Source organism: Capsicum annuum, chromosome 9 (assembly GCF_002878395.1).
Source record: "Capsicum annuum cultivar UCD-10X-F1 chromosome 9, UCD10Xv1.1, whole genome shotgun sequence".
Taxonomy (NCBI): domain Eukaryota; kingdom Viridiplantae; phylum Streptophyta; class Magnoliopsida; order Solanales; family Solanaceae; genus Capsicum; species Capsicum annuum.
In genome coordinates, this window is record NC_061119.1 from 74,870,688 (window position 1) to 74,887,639 (window position 16,952).

Below are 16,952 nucleotides of genomic sequence, written 5' to 3' on the forward strand. Positions count from 1 at the left end.
TTGATGCTCCAAAATTTATGGTTTATCATCGTAAAAAAATAGTACAATTGCTATATCTTGTTTTGATGATGATCGACTGACAACAAGGGACCAGGTCCTTGGGTCTTTATGGAAACATATAACTGTCACATGTCTGTGCAGTTTTTTTAGTTAGTGTAACAAACTGCGTAGGTGAGCTGTGTACTAATCAGGATACCTGGTCCAATTGAAATTCTAACCTAATCATTCTCTTACTATAAATAGAAAAGAATGTTTCTCAAGTTAATTGTTTTTGCAATCTGATAATCCAAAGGAGAAAATGGCGAAAACTTAATATTGCTTAAGTTCTAAGTTTCTCCATGCTAAGAGAGTAATTTCTATTGAGTCAAGTCTTGGTCTATACTTAAATTACTCATCTTATAAGAGTAATGCTTTTCTTGTGTCTTAGAGTGCTTAGGTAGAGTTACCTGAGTTGATATTGGTTAGAGTTAACCAATACTAAGAGGAGATCTTGGCAGAGTTGTTAAGGAGAGTTTTTAATAGAGTTATTACAAATTAGTGGATCTTAGAGCTAAGCTCCAATGGAGTTTTTAATCATAAGTTTGATTATAGTGGATTGTTGAGTGCTTATGAGGGCAAGCCATGCTTTTTCCTCCTTTGAGCAAGAAGGTTTCCATGTTAAACCCCCATGTTCTTTACTTTTCTGCAAGGTTTTATTTTCTTACTATTTTACTTCTTTATTGCCTATATCTCACTGTAAGGGACCTGGTACCTTATATGGTGGTGCACCTCCCCACGATTCATCATGTACTCTCTTATTAACTCCTGGTACTTCAGGAATGTCGACCTCATATAATACCCTATACTCTTCCTAGTCCAGTTCAGCTCCTAGTGTGTGATGTGTTTAGTAGGTGAAGAATGTTCATAGAAATCACTTACAGCAAGTTGAGCCAAGAACCTTAGATTCGTCCAAAGTTTGGTTTTCGATTCTACAAGGGTCAACTTTGAAAGTGTATAACTTTTGATATATGTAGAATTTTCTAGATCAAGACCCACCAAATTATTGATAATTGAGTCATCTTTTCAACGATATCAATTTTACCTTAATCCAATACCCAGGTGAGAAGTTATGGCATTTTTTTGTGTGAGGCAGTAGCTTACTACGATTATATCGCGTTGCGGTGAGCCCCTAAATCACAATCATCCTTTCTAGTAGCTCTCTGTAATTGGCCCGTGTCGCGCCAAAAGTTGTGATGGAAAAGGTAATGCATTGTGGTGAAGTTTAAATTTGTACTCGTTCTTTCCTAGTGATGCAACGTGACAGCACCACATTGTGGTGAAGTGAAAATTCGTACTCATCTATTTCCAGTAACATAAAACAATAGCACCGCGTCACCCTAAGGTGCAAAATTGGACTCCAGTCACTATTTTAAATTCTAGAAGGGTATTTAAGTTAATTACTCTTGACCTAATTCATGAAAACAGATGATTTGACCTTACTCTAAGCATATTATGCTCTTTATTCACCAAATTTCTCTCCAAGAAAACCCTAACGCTTTAAACTTGAGTCTAGGAAATCAAAAGTTTCACTATTATTTTTTCAAATAACCAAGAATTGAAGTTTTTGGGTTCAAAAACTTAAAGAAGAAGCTTTCAAAAAATCGTTAGGAATTCAAAGTTCAAGCTTTTGCATTCAAATAATCGAATAAGGTATGTGGGGTTATGAACAAGGATACTCCTTTCATCCTTGTGCCCAAAACTAGTTTAGAGTTGAATTTTACATGAAATTATATGAATTTTAGTTTAGGGTTCATACCTAATTATCATTGTTCAATGATGTTGATGATATATCTTTACATCTTCAGGCTAGCACCATCTTCAACCAGTGCTCCTTCACCCAAATCCAGGCAGGAGCCGTGGGGTAGAGCTTCTATGGATAAGTCTTAGAGTAATGTGGGAGGAAAACCCAGTTATCCCTCATGTGCTAAGTGTGGCAAGAATCATCTTGGTGAGTGCTTATTAGGACAAAAAGTCTTTTATGAATGTGGTAAGTTGGGTCCTAGAATTAAAGAGTGTTTGCATGCTAAGTAAGGAAGTAAAGATGTTCATCCCTAGACTCAGGCTACTAGTGCACCAGCTCCTTTAGGCCACCCAGTCCTTCCTATGGGTGCATCATCCAATATCGGTGACAGTCAGTGCCAGAATTGATTCTATGCTTTACCATCTCATTAGGAGCATGAGAGTTTGGCAGATATTGTTATTGGTATACTTCGTGTCTTTCATCTTGATATTTATGTACTGCTGGACCCCAGGTCGAATCTCTCTTATATGACCCCGTTAGTTATAGTGAAATTTGGGGTAGGTCCTGAAAAACTCCCTAAGCCCTTCTTAGTCTCAAACCCAGTGGGTGAGTTAGTTGTTGCCAAAGGAGTCTATAGAAAGTGTTCTATCACTGTCCTTCATAAGATCATATTAGCAGACCTGATAGAGTTAGACATGGTTGATTTTGACATTATTCTTGGTATGGATTGGCTCTATTCCTATTATGCATCTATAGATTGTTGCACTCGAGTAGTGAAATTTTGGTTTCCTAACGAGCCAGCCTTTGAGTAGGAAGGTAATTCAGTGTCTCCCAAGAGTCATTTTATATCCTATCTTAATGCCAGAAAGTTGATATCAAAAGGGTGTATCTATCATCTAGTTCGGGTCGAAGACACTAAGTTTGAGGCTCAAACAGTTCAGTCAGTCCGCATAGTCAATGAGTTTCCTGAAGTTTTTCCCAGAAATTTGCCAGGGGTACTTCGTGATAGAGAAATAGAATTTGGTATTAACCTTCTTCTAGATATTCTGCCCATCTCCATTCCTCCATATTGTATGGCTCTAGCCGAGCTTAAGGATTTGAAAGAGTAGCTTAAAAACCTCTTAGATAAAGATTTCATAAGGCCCAGTATCACTCCATAGGATGCTCCTGTCCTATTCATGCATAGGAAAGGTGGTTCTCTCTGAATGTGTATCAATTGCCGTCAATTGAATAAAGTCAGAATAAAAAACAAATATCCTCTTCCTAGGATTGATGACTTATCGCCCAACTCCAAGGTGCAAGTTATGTCTCCAAGATATACCTTAGATCTGACTACTGTCAACTTAGAGTAAGTGCATGTAATATTCCATAGACAACTTTCAGAACCCGTTATGGTCATTTTAGAGTTTCTAGTCATGTCCTTCGGGATGACAAATGCCCCAACAGCCTTCATGGACTTAATGAACAGAGTGTTCAAACAGTATTTGGACATGTTTGTCATAGTCTTTATCAATGATATTCTTGTTTATTCTTATAGTAAGGATGACCATGCAGGCCATCTTAGAATTATGTTGCAAACTCTTAGAGATCTCTAGTTGTTTGCTGAATTCATCAAGTGTGAATTTTGGATAAGATCAGTAGCTTTCCCCGACCATATTAATTCAGGTGACCACATTAAAGTCGATCCTCAAAAGACTGAAGCAGCGAGAAACTGGCCTAGGACTATCTCTCCATCAGACATCAAGAGTTTCTTTGGTTTAGCTGGCTATTACATATATTTTGTTAAAGGGTTTTCATATATTGCATCCCCCATATCTATATTGACACAAAAGAAATTTAAGTTTTAGTGGTCAGATTCTTGTAAGAAGAGTTTTCAGGTGTTGAAGGCTCGACTCACTTCAACCTTAATTTTAGCGCTACCTAATGGTACATATGGATTCATTGTCTATTATGATATTTCTAGAGTTGGTCTGGGTTGTGATTTGATGTAGAGAGGTAAGGTTATAGCCTATACCTCTAGACAACTTAAGCCTTACGAAAAGAACTACCCTACCCATGATCTTGAGCTAGCTGCTATTGTATTTGCATTGGAAATTTGGAGGCACTATCTTTAAGGGGTGTATATTGATGTATTCACGAACCTCAAAAACATGCAATATGTTTTTACTTAGAGGGAGTTAAATCTTCGTCAGAGAAGGTGGTTAGAATTGTTGAAGGATTATGACATGAGTGTGTTATATCATCCAGGCAAGGTCAATGTGGTGACAGACGCCCTTAGTAAACTGTCTATGGATAGTGTTGCACATATGAAGAATGATAAGAGAGAATTAGTTCGAGAAGTTCATCGGTTAGATAGATTGGGTGTGAGGTTGGTTGACTCAGCTGAGGGGAATATTTGGGTTCAGAGTATTTCAGAATCTTCTCTAGTTTTTGAAGTGAAAGAAAAGTAAGATAAGGACTCTAGTTCAGTTAAGCTAAAGGGGTCAATTAAAGACCAAAAGGTAGTGGTTTTCTCCCAAGGGGGAGATAGTGTGTTGAGATACCAAAGTACATTATGCATGCCATGCATTGACAATTTGAGGTCGTGGATTATGGCTGAAGCGCATGGTGCACATTACTCCATTCACCCAAGAGCCACCAAGAGTACTATGATTTGCGGGAAGTCTGTTGGTAGAGTGGTATGAAGAAAGATATCACAGAATTTTTGGCCAAGTGCGCTACTTGCCAACAGGTTAAGGTGGAGTACCAAAGACCCGGTGGCACATTGCAAGAGTTTAGTATACCCACTTGGAAGTGGGAAGAGGTGAACATGGACTTTGTGACAGGATTTAAATATTGAGTTGCATGTTTCCTTTCACATCTTTATGTGTATGGCATGATTTTACGGATTGAGAATTAAATTTCATTATCTTGACTAGAATTATTAAAGTATTTCAAGATTATATTATTGAGTATGAACTTTGTGATGATTTGATATAAGTTTAAAGCATGGGTTTTAAGACCTAAGTATAAGTATTCATATTTCAAGAAGATTATTCTTTTAAGCACCCTAAGACTAGTTTATATTCAGATTTTGAACAAGATTTGATCTTTTGATCCTCAGCTAAGATATGGAATCTACACATTTAGTTTTATTACAGTTTAAAGTAAATAGATGCATAACTGGTTTTCATTGTAAACCCTTATGTTAGTCTTAAGTGGATTTCCTATAGAATGAGCATATAAATTAAATGTAGTAGTATTTAGCACCGAGTTGGGTATGTGTCCTAGTTCATATTTCCCAGTACTACGAGCCAACATAGGTACAAATTCAGATAATTCGCATGTATATGAATGACAAATACAGATTGTGATCACTTCGCTCAGGTTATACTCCTTGGCAAGAGTATGACACCTCTCCCCAATATGAGGTTTTCCTTTATAGGAACTAGATGTTGGATACTATAATAGTTCACATAGTGTATGTTCGTTAGATTAGAAGAACCTCCCTAATAGAATAATAGAAAATCTTTTAGAAAATTAAGTATAACGGCTCACAAATTTACTCAGATATGTCCTACTTAACACATTACTTATAGAACTTCAGCTTTTAGTTTTCATATGATAAAAGTAAGTCCTTCCTACAATTAGCATGCATGATTTGAAAACAAATTTCAAGACAGACTTAGAACTAAGTGTAGTGGCTCACAATATTCATATAGTATATTTTATAATACATGATTTATGATTTTAGCTTTCAATTACTCAAGCCAAGGTTAGCCATTTACACTCAGCATGCATTGTTTATGAGAAAGATATATATTCTATCACTGTTCCACTTATGCATCCACCCCCATATACTTGGTACATTCCAAAAGTACTGATCCACATATATGTTTATGTGCTACATTGTTTAATAATGTAGGTTCACGTGCTTAGTTCCAACAACGTGATTGACCGCAAAAGTCTCTATCTACATCTAGATAGTTGGTGAGTCCTCATAGTTTGGGGACCTAGTTAATCAGATTTTCATATTTTTAGAGTAGTTTATTCAATTATTTGCAGTTAGTTCGAGTCAGCTGGGGGTCTATCCCAGCGACTCTCTAGTTAATAGTGTTAAAGGCTTGTCCGACCATTAGATATATTTCAGACTTACAGTGTTGGTTATTCATATTTCCTAGTTAAACATTGGTTATTCATATTTCCTAGTTAAACACTTTTAGACATTATATTTAGTTAATTCTAGTTTAGTTCAGACAGTATTTAGTAGTTTAATATTATTTTGCATGCTTAGATTCCTGTATTATGAGTTACAGCTTTAGTAGAAGGCTTAAAGGGTTAGCTGTAGACTACTTGTATTCTTGAGCACCGTGTGACATCTCGAGACCCATTTTCAAGGCTTTACAAAATTGGTATTAGAGCCTAAGGTTTAAAGAGTCCTGGGTAGTCAGATAATTCGCATTATGTAGAGTATTGATCATGGGTGTGAAGCGCCCCATATTTATGAGCAAGAGGCTACAAAACAATTTAGGAAATCATCTTTTTCTTTTATGATCTATCATGCTTATAGTTTCTCTATATTCTTTTAACTTGTGCTTTTACGTGATAGAATATGCCTCCTCACCGAGCTAATATACACAGAAATAATAACTATCCACCCCAGCCTGCTGACCCTCTGAATGAGAATGTATCTCATACTGAATTTCGAGCTGCATTAAGGTGTTGGCCTAAGCTGTGACCGCCAATGTTTAGGGAAACTATTAGGCTGTATTCCCACTTTAGCACAATGGTAATTTAGCTGTATCCAAAATTTGTGACTTTATGAGAATGAATCTGCCTGAGTTCTCTTAGGTCAAAAGTAGGTGAGGACCCATAATTTAATTAGATGAGGTGAGAAAGATCACCTAAATTATGTATGTTACTGTGGAGGGGAGTGTGGAGTTGGCGTCCTATAAGATGAAGGATATGGCATATGATTGGGTCGTAATATGGAAGAATAGTAGAGGTGAGAATGCAACTCTTATGAGTTGGCAAGTGTTTCAGGACACGTTTCTAGAAAGGTTCTTTCTGTGTAAGTTGAGAGAAGCTATGGTAGAGGTGTTCATGAATTTGAGGCAGGGCTCGATGTCAGTAAAGAAGTACTGTCTTAAGTTTAATCAATTGTCTAAGTATGCCCCTGATATGATGGTTGATCCTACGTCGGGTATGAGTAAGTTTGTTACTGGAGTGTCTAGTTTGGTGATCAAGGAGTGTAAGACTGCCATGGTTATTGCAGATAAGGATCTTGCTAGGCTGATAATTCATGCTCAACAGATTAAGGTAGAAAAGCTAAAATAGAGAGAGAGGGGAAATAAAAAGGCTAGAATAGGGTAGTTTGACTATGGCCAGAAAAGGTTTGGTGGGGGAAATCATTCATAGTTTAAGGGTCGCTCATCTATGCTAGCACCATCTTTAGCCAGTACTCCCTCACCCAGAACCATGCAGGAGCTGTGGGGTAGAGTTTCTATGGTTAGATCTTAGAGTAATATGGGTGGAAAACCTAGTTATCCTTCATGTGCTAAGTATGGTAAGAATCATCTTGGTGAGTGCTTATTAGGATAGAAATACTGTTATGGATATGGTAAGTTGGGTCATAAAATCAAAGAGTATTTGCATGCTAAGTAGTGAAATAGGGATGTTCATCCCCAGACTCAGGCTACTAGTGCACTAGCTCCTCTAGGTATCCCAGTCCCTCCCTAGGGTGCATCATCAAGTACTGGTGGTAGTCAGTGTCAAAATCAATTCTATACTTTACCATCTCATCAGGAGCAGGAGAGTTCAACAGATATTGTTACTGGTATGCTTCGTATCTTTCATCTTGATATTTATATACTATTGGACCCCGGGTTGAATCTCTCTTATATGACCCCGTTAGATATAGTGAATTTTTGGCTGGTCCTGGAAAACTCCCTAAGCCCTTCTTAGTTTCCACCCCAGTGGGTGAGTCAATTATTACCAAAGGAGTCTATAGAAAGTGTTCTATCACTGTCCTTCATAAGATCATATTAGCAGACCTGATAGAGTTAGACATGGTCGATTTTGACATTATTCTTGGTATGGATTGGCTCCATTCCTATTATGCATCTATAGATTGTTGCACTCGAGTAGTGAAATTTTATTTTCCTAACGAGCCAACCTTTTGAGTAGGAAGGTAATTCAGTGTCTCCCAAGAGTCATTTCATATCCTATCTTAATTCCAGAAAGTTGATATCAAAAGGGTGTATCTATAATCTAGTTTGAGTCAAAGACACTAAGTTTGAGGCTCAAACAGTTCAGTCAGTCCGTCTAGTCAATGAGTTTCCTGAAGTTTTTCCCAAATACTTGTTAGAGGTACCTCACGATAGGGAAATAGAATTTGGTATTGACCTTCTTCCAAATACTCTACCCATCTCCATTTCTCCATATCGTATGGTTTCAACTGAGCTTAAGGATTTGAAAGAGTAGCTTAAAGACCTCTTATATAAAGGTTTCATAAGGCCTAGTATCTCTCTATAGGACACTCCTGTCCTATTCATGCATAGGAAATATGGTTCTCTCTGAATGTGTATTGATTGTCGTCAATTAAATAAAGGCACAATCAAAAACAAACATCCTCTACTTAGGATTGATAACTTATTCGACCAACTCTAAGGTGAGAGTTACTTCTCTAAGATATACCTTAGATCCGACTACCATCAACTTAGAGTAAGTGAATGTGATATTCCAAAGTCAGCTTTCGAAACCCGTTATGGTTATTTTGAGTTTCTAGTCATGTACTTCAGGCTGACAAATGCCCCAACAACCTTCATAGAGTTGATGAACAGAGTGTTCAAACAGTATTTGGACATATTTGTCATAGTCTTTATCGATGATATTCCTTGTAGTAAGGATGACCATGCAGACCATCTTTCAATTATGTTGCAAACACTTAGAGATCTCCAGTTGTTTGCTGAATTCATAAAGTATGAATTTTGGATAAGATTAGTAGCTTTCCTAGACTATATTATTTCTGGTGATGGCATTAGAGTCGATCCTTAAAAGATTGAAGCAGCGAGATATTGTCCTAGGCTATCTCTCCATCAAACATCAAGAGTTTCTTGGGTTTAGCTGGCTATTAAAGATATTTTGTTAAAGGGTTTTCATATATTGCATCCCTCATGTCTAGATTGACCCAAAATAAATTTAAGTTTTAGTGGTTAAATTCTTGTAAGAAGAGTTTTTAGAAGTTAAAGGCTCGACTCACTTCAGCCTCAGTTTTAGCACTACCTGATGGTACATATGGATTCATTGTCTATTGTGATGTTTCTAGAGTTGGTTTGGGCTGTGTTTTAATATAGAGAGGTAAGGTTATGGCCTATATCTCTAGACAGCTTAAGCCTCACGAAAAGAAATACCCTACCTATGATCTTGAGCTTTATTGTATTTGCATTGGAAATCTGGAGGCACTATCTTTAAGGGGTGCATGTTCATGTATTCATAGACCACAAAAGCTTGCAATATGTGTTTACTTAGAGGGAGTTAAATCTTCATCATAGAAGGTGGTTAGAATTGTTGAAGGATTATGATATGAGTGTTTTATATCATCCGGGCAAGGCCAATGTGGTGGCAGATGCCCTTAGTAAACTGTCTATAGAAAGTGTTGTACATGTGAAGAATAATAAGAGAGAATTAGTTCAAGAAGTTTATCGATTAGCTAGATTGGGTATAAGGTTGGTTGACTCAGCTGAGGGGAATGTTTGGGTTCAGAGTAGTTCAGAATCTTCTCTAGTTTCTGAAGTAAAAGAGAAGCAAGATAAGGACTCTAGTTTAGTCAAGCTAAAGAGGTCAATTAAAGACCAAAAGGTAGAGGTTTTCTCCCAAGAGGGAGATGGTTTGTTAAGATACTAGAGTAGATTGTGTGTGCCGTGCATTGATGATTTGAGACCATGGATTATGGCAGAAGCTCATGGTGCGCATTACTCCATTCACCTAAGAGCCACCAAGAGTACCGTGATTTGCGGGAAGTCTGCTGGTGGAGTGGTATTAAGAAAGTTATCACATAATTTGTGGCAAAGTGTGCTACTTGCCAATAGGTTAAGGTGGATCACAAAAGACTTGGTGGTAGATTGCAGGAGTTTAGTATACCCATTGGCGTCGTCAGCATGATCGATTTGGGTTATTGTAGACAAGTTGACCATATCATCCCACTACTTGTCAGTTCACACGTCCTACACAACTGAAGATTATGCTAAGTTGTATATTAGAGAGTTTCTCAGATTGTACGGAGTTCCCTTATCCATCACTTTAGATAGGGGTACTCAGTTTACCTCTCAATTTTGGAAAGCCTTTAGAAGGGTCTTGGTACCCAAATTAATCTCAGTTCAGCTTTTCACCCTCAAAAAAATGGTCAGGCAGAGAGGACCATTTAGACCCTAGAGGATATGTTGAGGGCATGTGTTATTGACTTCAAAAGAAGTTGGGATAACCACTTGCCGTTGATCGAGTTTGCCTACAATAACAGTTACTATTCTAATATTCAGATGGCCCCATTTGAGGCTAGGTAACCAGTCGGTTCGTTCGAAGTGGGTGAGGCTACTTTTATTGGGCTAGATATGGTTTTTGAAGTCCTAAAGAAATTCCAATTGATTCAAGAGAGATTAAAGGAAGCTCAGATTTGTTAAAAATACTATGTAGACCTAAGAAGGAGAGATCTTGAGTTTGAAGTTGATAACTTAGATTATTTGAAGGTTTCACCCATGAAGGGGGTGAAGATATTTGGCAAAAAGGGGAAGCTTAGTCCACGATATGTGGGTCTCTATAGGATATTGAAAGTGTGTGGGAAGGTAGCGTATGATCTTGAGCTACCTGCAGACTTGTCATCAGTTCACCCAGTGTTCTATGTATCCTTATTGAAGAAGTGTATGGATGATTCAACTATTGTAGTCCCTCTAGAAAGCACAGGTATTTAGAATAGCCTTTCATAAGGATAACTTCCAGTAGAGATTCTTGATCACCAAATCCGTAGACTAAGGAACAAAGAAGTTCCCTTGGTCAAAGTTCTTTGGTGGAATCAGTCTGTTGAGGGTGCCACTTGGGAAAGAGAAGCTGACATGCGAAACAAGTACCTCTTCTCCACAAACTTAGATTCAACCTAAGGTAACAGTCTTTCTTAACTCATTTCTTTTTCAGTCTCAGTTTTATCCATGTATTATCTTCATGTTGTTTCATGTATTCGAAAATTAGTTTGGTCGCTCACTATGTTTTAGATTCTGTCATGTTGTACTATTTACAGTTGTGCACACAAGTATATAGTCTCAGTTCCTCAGTATCCTCAGCTTAACTAGTCTTAGTTGAGGATGAATATTCCCAAGGGGGAGCTATTATGATACCCCATACTTTTTCTAGTTCAGTTCAGCTCCTAGTATGTGAAGTGTTTAGGAGGTAAAGAATGTTCATGGAAATCACTTAGAGCCAAACTGTGCCAAGAACCTTAGATTCGTCCAAAGTTTTGTGTTCGATTCTACAAGGGTCAACTTTGAAAGTGTATAACTCTTGATATATGTAGAATTTTCCAGATCAATACCCACCAAATTGTAGATAATTGAGTCAGTTTTCCAATGATACAAATTTTGCCTTAATCCAATATCAGGTGAGAAGTTATAGCATTTTTCATATGAGGCAGTAGCTTACTACGATTATATCACATCGCGGTGAGCCCCTAAATCCAAATCGTCCTTTCCAGTAGCTCACACAGAAGGTGACTCGTCCTGTGTAACTACTACGAAAGGTGACTCAAACTATGCCTCCTCCTCCTCATTATCATTATCACTACTACCCTCAATAGGCTGGGAAGAGTGTGGTGGCGATCTTCTGGTCATCTTCATTCTTGGCCTACCTAGGAACTAAATAGCCTCGGTCTAGGTCCTAGGTTGAGTAAAATCCTACAGCTTTCCCCAACGTGACCTCTCTACTATATGAACGCCCATTTTTTTTTATAATAATAGCCTCATCTGCAACCTACTTCTTTCCCCTAGTCACTTGGCCTGTCGCTCTAGTCGGGAATGCTCTGGATTGGGAAGGTGGGTACTCCTTTAGCTATGCTCTCTAAAGAGTCATCCCGTCGCCTAGAAACTGCAACCTTCTTCTTCTTGGGTGCCATGTGTACTTGAAAAATTGAGTGTTAGCATCCAAAATATAATGAGGGATTGCAAAATTTGAAGAAAATCACAAAATCAAAAAACTTGAAATTTTTTCTTAATATTTTGCAGCCCCGTCACTTATTTTCAGTCCCAACAAGTTCCATATGCACACATTCGCTTAGAATCAACTTTTTAACAAAAACTAGAATTCAAACTTTTAGTACTCCTCTACTATTTAAAATTCAATTTCTGTTTAGGTCATAATTTTAAGGTTTAATTAGAGAACAATGCCACACATTAAGAATTTTAGGCTAATTCAAGGCTCCTACATACAAGCATGATTGTTTCTACATATTTTGCATGAAAGTACACATACCAACTCTTTTATTTATGTTTAGCACAAGGTACTACTGTTAGGAGCCAAGAATATTAGGTTTTAACTGGAGAATCAGAACTGAACTCTTAAAAAGTGAAGTAAAACAAAAGATTGAACGCGTATTTAGTGCTTTAGGACAAGTTGGTACCAAGAAAAAGTGATGTTTTTTCCTTTTCTTAAGTGTAAGGAAGTGGGGTAGTTTTTGAATTTTAAGAGGGAAGAGCGAATTTTGAGGATTCGTAAGTTAAAAATGAGTTAAGAGAGCTTAAATAGAAAAGGGGGTCGGTTTAGGGTTTATTTAAACCTGGGTGGGCCCAAATTTTTTAACAAAAATGGGCTTAAAATATGCCCACTTATGGCACCCACATACGGGTTGTATATGGTACATACTGTCGTATGTGCATAACTTATGTGTGTCCAAATTTTTGTCGAAACTCTCTGCTCTCTGGACTTTTTATTTTGGTTCTCATTTTGCTACTTACGAGGTCGTAAGTTGTATTTATGACTCTACTAGTAATTTCATAGGTTAAAGTTCAGAAATTCCCTAAAAATCCTCAAAATCCCATCTTCACAGTTAATGCACAACTTACCTAGCTCACGTAGGACTTATGACCTTGCTAAATTGGTCACCAAGTCCCCTTACCTAGAAGATAATGAATTGAACAATTTTTACCGCATTTTTGGCCAGTCCTTTTTTCTATTTTACCTACGAAAAAAGAAAAACAAGTGTGAACTCTAAAATAGTGGATTGCCTCTTACCAACCCTTGATTTAATGTCATGGCATAGAGTGGCTAAGTTGGTTACTCAAACTTCACCAACAAGCCCATGGGTTGGCTCCCATCAGTGCTTGATTTAACGTCGTGGCACAATGCGAGTACACTGACTACTCAGTATTTTTTAAGGTATCCAAAGGAATACCCTCAGGGGTCATTATTATAGTGGATAACCGACACCACCCTCATGTCGGTAGAATGCTTCATAGTTCGTCGAACGTTGAAAGTAACTTTTTTGTTATTGACTCCAAACCAGAGCTCTCCTTTCTCCATGTCGACCATTTCTCTACCTGTGGACTTAAACAATCTTCCCAAAATGATGGGAATCTCAAAGTCAACCTCATAATCCAAAATAAAAAATTCAGCTGGAAATATGAAGTTGTCAACTTTTACCAACACAACAACAAAATGCCCACGGGTTTCTTTATAGTGCGATCAGCCATCAACAAGGTCACATAAGGCTCTGGAAAGTGTGGATGTCCAATTACTTAAATATGGCCAGGGATATCAAATTAATGTTGGCTCCTAGGTCACATAAGGCTCTGGCAAGTGTGGATGTCCCTATAGTACATGAGATTGTGAAAGCACCAGGATCACCCTTTTTCTCGGCTAGTGACCTAAAAGTAACTACAATGCAATGGTGCAATCCACCAATGTTCTCAAAACTAGTAGTCCACTTCTTAATTACCAATTCTTTCATGAACCTAACATATCCAGGCATCAGCTTCTACGCCTCAAAAAGAGGGATATTCAAGCTCAGATTTTTTAGCAATTCAATAAATCTCTTAAACTTTCCTTCATCCTTCTTCTATTTCAGTTTTTGAGGAAAATGTAGGTGCGGTCATGGAATTTGTCACACCATAGGCTCTTCGACCTTGGCCTTACCTAAATCCTCAACAATACTAGCATCAACACCTATTATCTTTTCACCTTCCGCGGCAAGTGTCCCATCTACCACAATACTATCACTCTTCGGTACCTTATCTATACACAATGGTGGATTAATAGTAGATAAACCACTTCGAGTGGTGATAATAAGACAATGACCATTATTTTTTGGGTTCTAGACCTTGTTACTCAAAGGGTGTCTGACCGTCTTTAATTCAACATAGCCGACATCTGTCCAAACTGGTGCTCTAACTTCTTGACAGCAGTCGCATAAGACTTAAAATTTTGGGTCAATCCTATAATATCATCCTTGATCTCCTTAAGGCTAGCCTTCTGAATTTCTTACCCCTTTACTAGTTTGGTCAACATCTCCTCCATTCTCGATTCGATTTCATGACTACCTAGTGGAATATATATGTATCCCTTCTCTTTATAGTCATCTTTCCATCACCAGTCACTATCACTCTTTCTACTACGATCTCTGTATCCATTGCCATAATAGTTTTGACCTTGGTTTCCTTACCGTCAGGCTCAAAAACCAGAAAATTCATGATCAATATACTTAGCTTCCTCCTTTAAGTCTGACTCATAAGCTTTGGAGGCTAAATCTATGCACCTACTGTAGTAATCTTTTCAAAAATCACCATTATAAACTGCTTAGTTAGCAACCCAATATCGGTCCTTAGCTGTGCAATTTCTTGTGCTACAGACTCATCAACAGCTCTCTGGTCGCTGAAAGCTCTGATAGTATAAGTACCAACACCCCTCTCAGCCTCCCATGTATGTCACCCTTAGTTTGTGAGAGAAATTTGGTATAAAACCTTAGAAGATGCTTCCCAGTATAATATCATAAGTGCTCTTCCAGTCATGGTGTCTTCTAAGGATCGATACTACTATTTAGGGCTCTATGGAATATCTTCAGTAAGCTTATCCCTGAAATTTGATGGTTGGGCATCATGCTTAGCTTCTTCTTAAACCAGAATCGAGCCTCTTATATCGACTCTAATGACTTTACTAAAAATTATATATCTAATATTCAAGCTGCAACATCCTAGCTGTAGGAAAGAAGCGGTTTATGAAATTCTCGCACAACTTGATCCATGTGGTGATAGATCCTCTTAGAAGTTCTCCCAACTATAAAGAAGCTTATTTAGTCAATAAGAAGGGGAACAACCTCAATCCAAGTGACTTTTGGTCTACCTATGGGATCGTATAAGAAGTGTAGATCCCAATAAAGTAAGTAAGGTGCAAATTAGAATCATCTATAATCGAGCCCAAAAATACACCCTTCAAGTTTAAGAGCTAGATCATAGAATTAGTTATGTTGAATTTCACATTGAGGGGCAGTGCAGGAGGAATGATAACTCTTGTATTCGCCAACTTAACGTACCCTTATCCTCCACATCATCATATGGATGAAAATATTGGAATGCTGGGATCAGTTGCGCCTGACCACCTTGTACTCTGTCTCAATTATTGTGTAAGTACTGCTCGACGATCAACAACCGGTCTTTACTTGGCTAGCTCTGCCTGCTGAGCTAAACTGACCTTCTTAGCCTTTTTTCTATGGTTGTCCACTTATTCTTATATCTGCTCTATCTTTTTATCAACAATATTTTATGGATCACCTGGATCTGGGGGGAGGTACTTCATTGGGATCCTCCCTAACCCCTTCTAAATTGCCTATACATACTGGTTTCATTATTGCATGATTTGACCTTAACAGTCTCTCTGGGTTAGGATTCAATGGGAGTAAGAGATTTCCTTTACTCCTGATGATAGTCATACACTAGCATATACCCAATTAAGAACCAAAAACTAAGGACACAAAATCCAACAAACATCAATCAACACTTCACCGTCTTCCCCAACAACGATGCCAAAATTTTGATCAATGCCCAAACTACAACTTCAATTAAGGATAAAGTGGTCACTGTAAAGTATAATAACCTATCTAGGTTAGGGTCGAACCTACAGGTAAGACTTAGGTGTATATCTCTAGTTTACTGAACTCAACAGGCTTAACAAAAAGTAAATGGGGGGTTTGTAGTAACAATATCAAACAAGTAACAGTATGTAACTTTGGTTTTAAATCCCCCTAGCTTCTCGAATCTGTAGGTTTATCGTGCTTTGTAGAAATAACTCAGTACCTTTCATGTAGAGTCTAGTTAGTTATGTACCCTCAAATGTCTTGTGGACTCATTAAAGTATTTCATCATTTACCTTTTGAGTCTCAAGATGTCGCATTACTAACCCTTATTCTAGATCCCAATTAACTATTTAATTTTGAGTCTCAAATTATAAGATGATAGTTAACAATCTTATAGAGATAATACTTATTAGCTTGGATCTATAGTTAATCTTCAAATTACTATTGTACTTATGTTTTCCTAGTCAATACACTTCTTATGCAGTAAAAAGCAATAATCTAGGCATAATTCTAACATTTGCAATCACTAGAACATTTATTAAATCGAAGATAATACAACACATGAAACGATAATGGTTTAGAACAACTTAGAACTTCCCCTACTTCATTAATATGTCAGTGTTGCCATAACCCTAGCTAAGGTTTTTAGCAGCTTATGCTTGTGAAATGATTAATGAAATTCAGGATTGAAGTCATTCACACAATATCACAAGTATAATTAAATAAAAATCAAAGTCTGAAATTAAATTATCAACCAAAATCAATACAGAAGTAATCCCAAGATCAAAGTCGAATCTTGGAATAAAAATATATGTTTGCAAATGTTAAAAGTGTGTAACCTCACTAAAAAATGTCAAACGGGTATATATAGGATACAAGGAAACCATAAAAATCAATCCCAAATGAAAAAGGAAAATATAGGTCGGTGGCCACTTACTTAGGCCACATATGGATAGTATGTACCACATACGGACAGTGGGCAGAACTTCTGTGTAGATTGTGCAACTCTATGGACTTGGACTTTTGTAACATACCTTGGCCACATATTGATCGTATGTGCCATATATAGACCATATGTGCTCTTCCTAA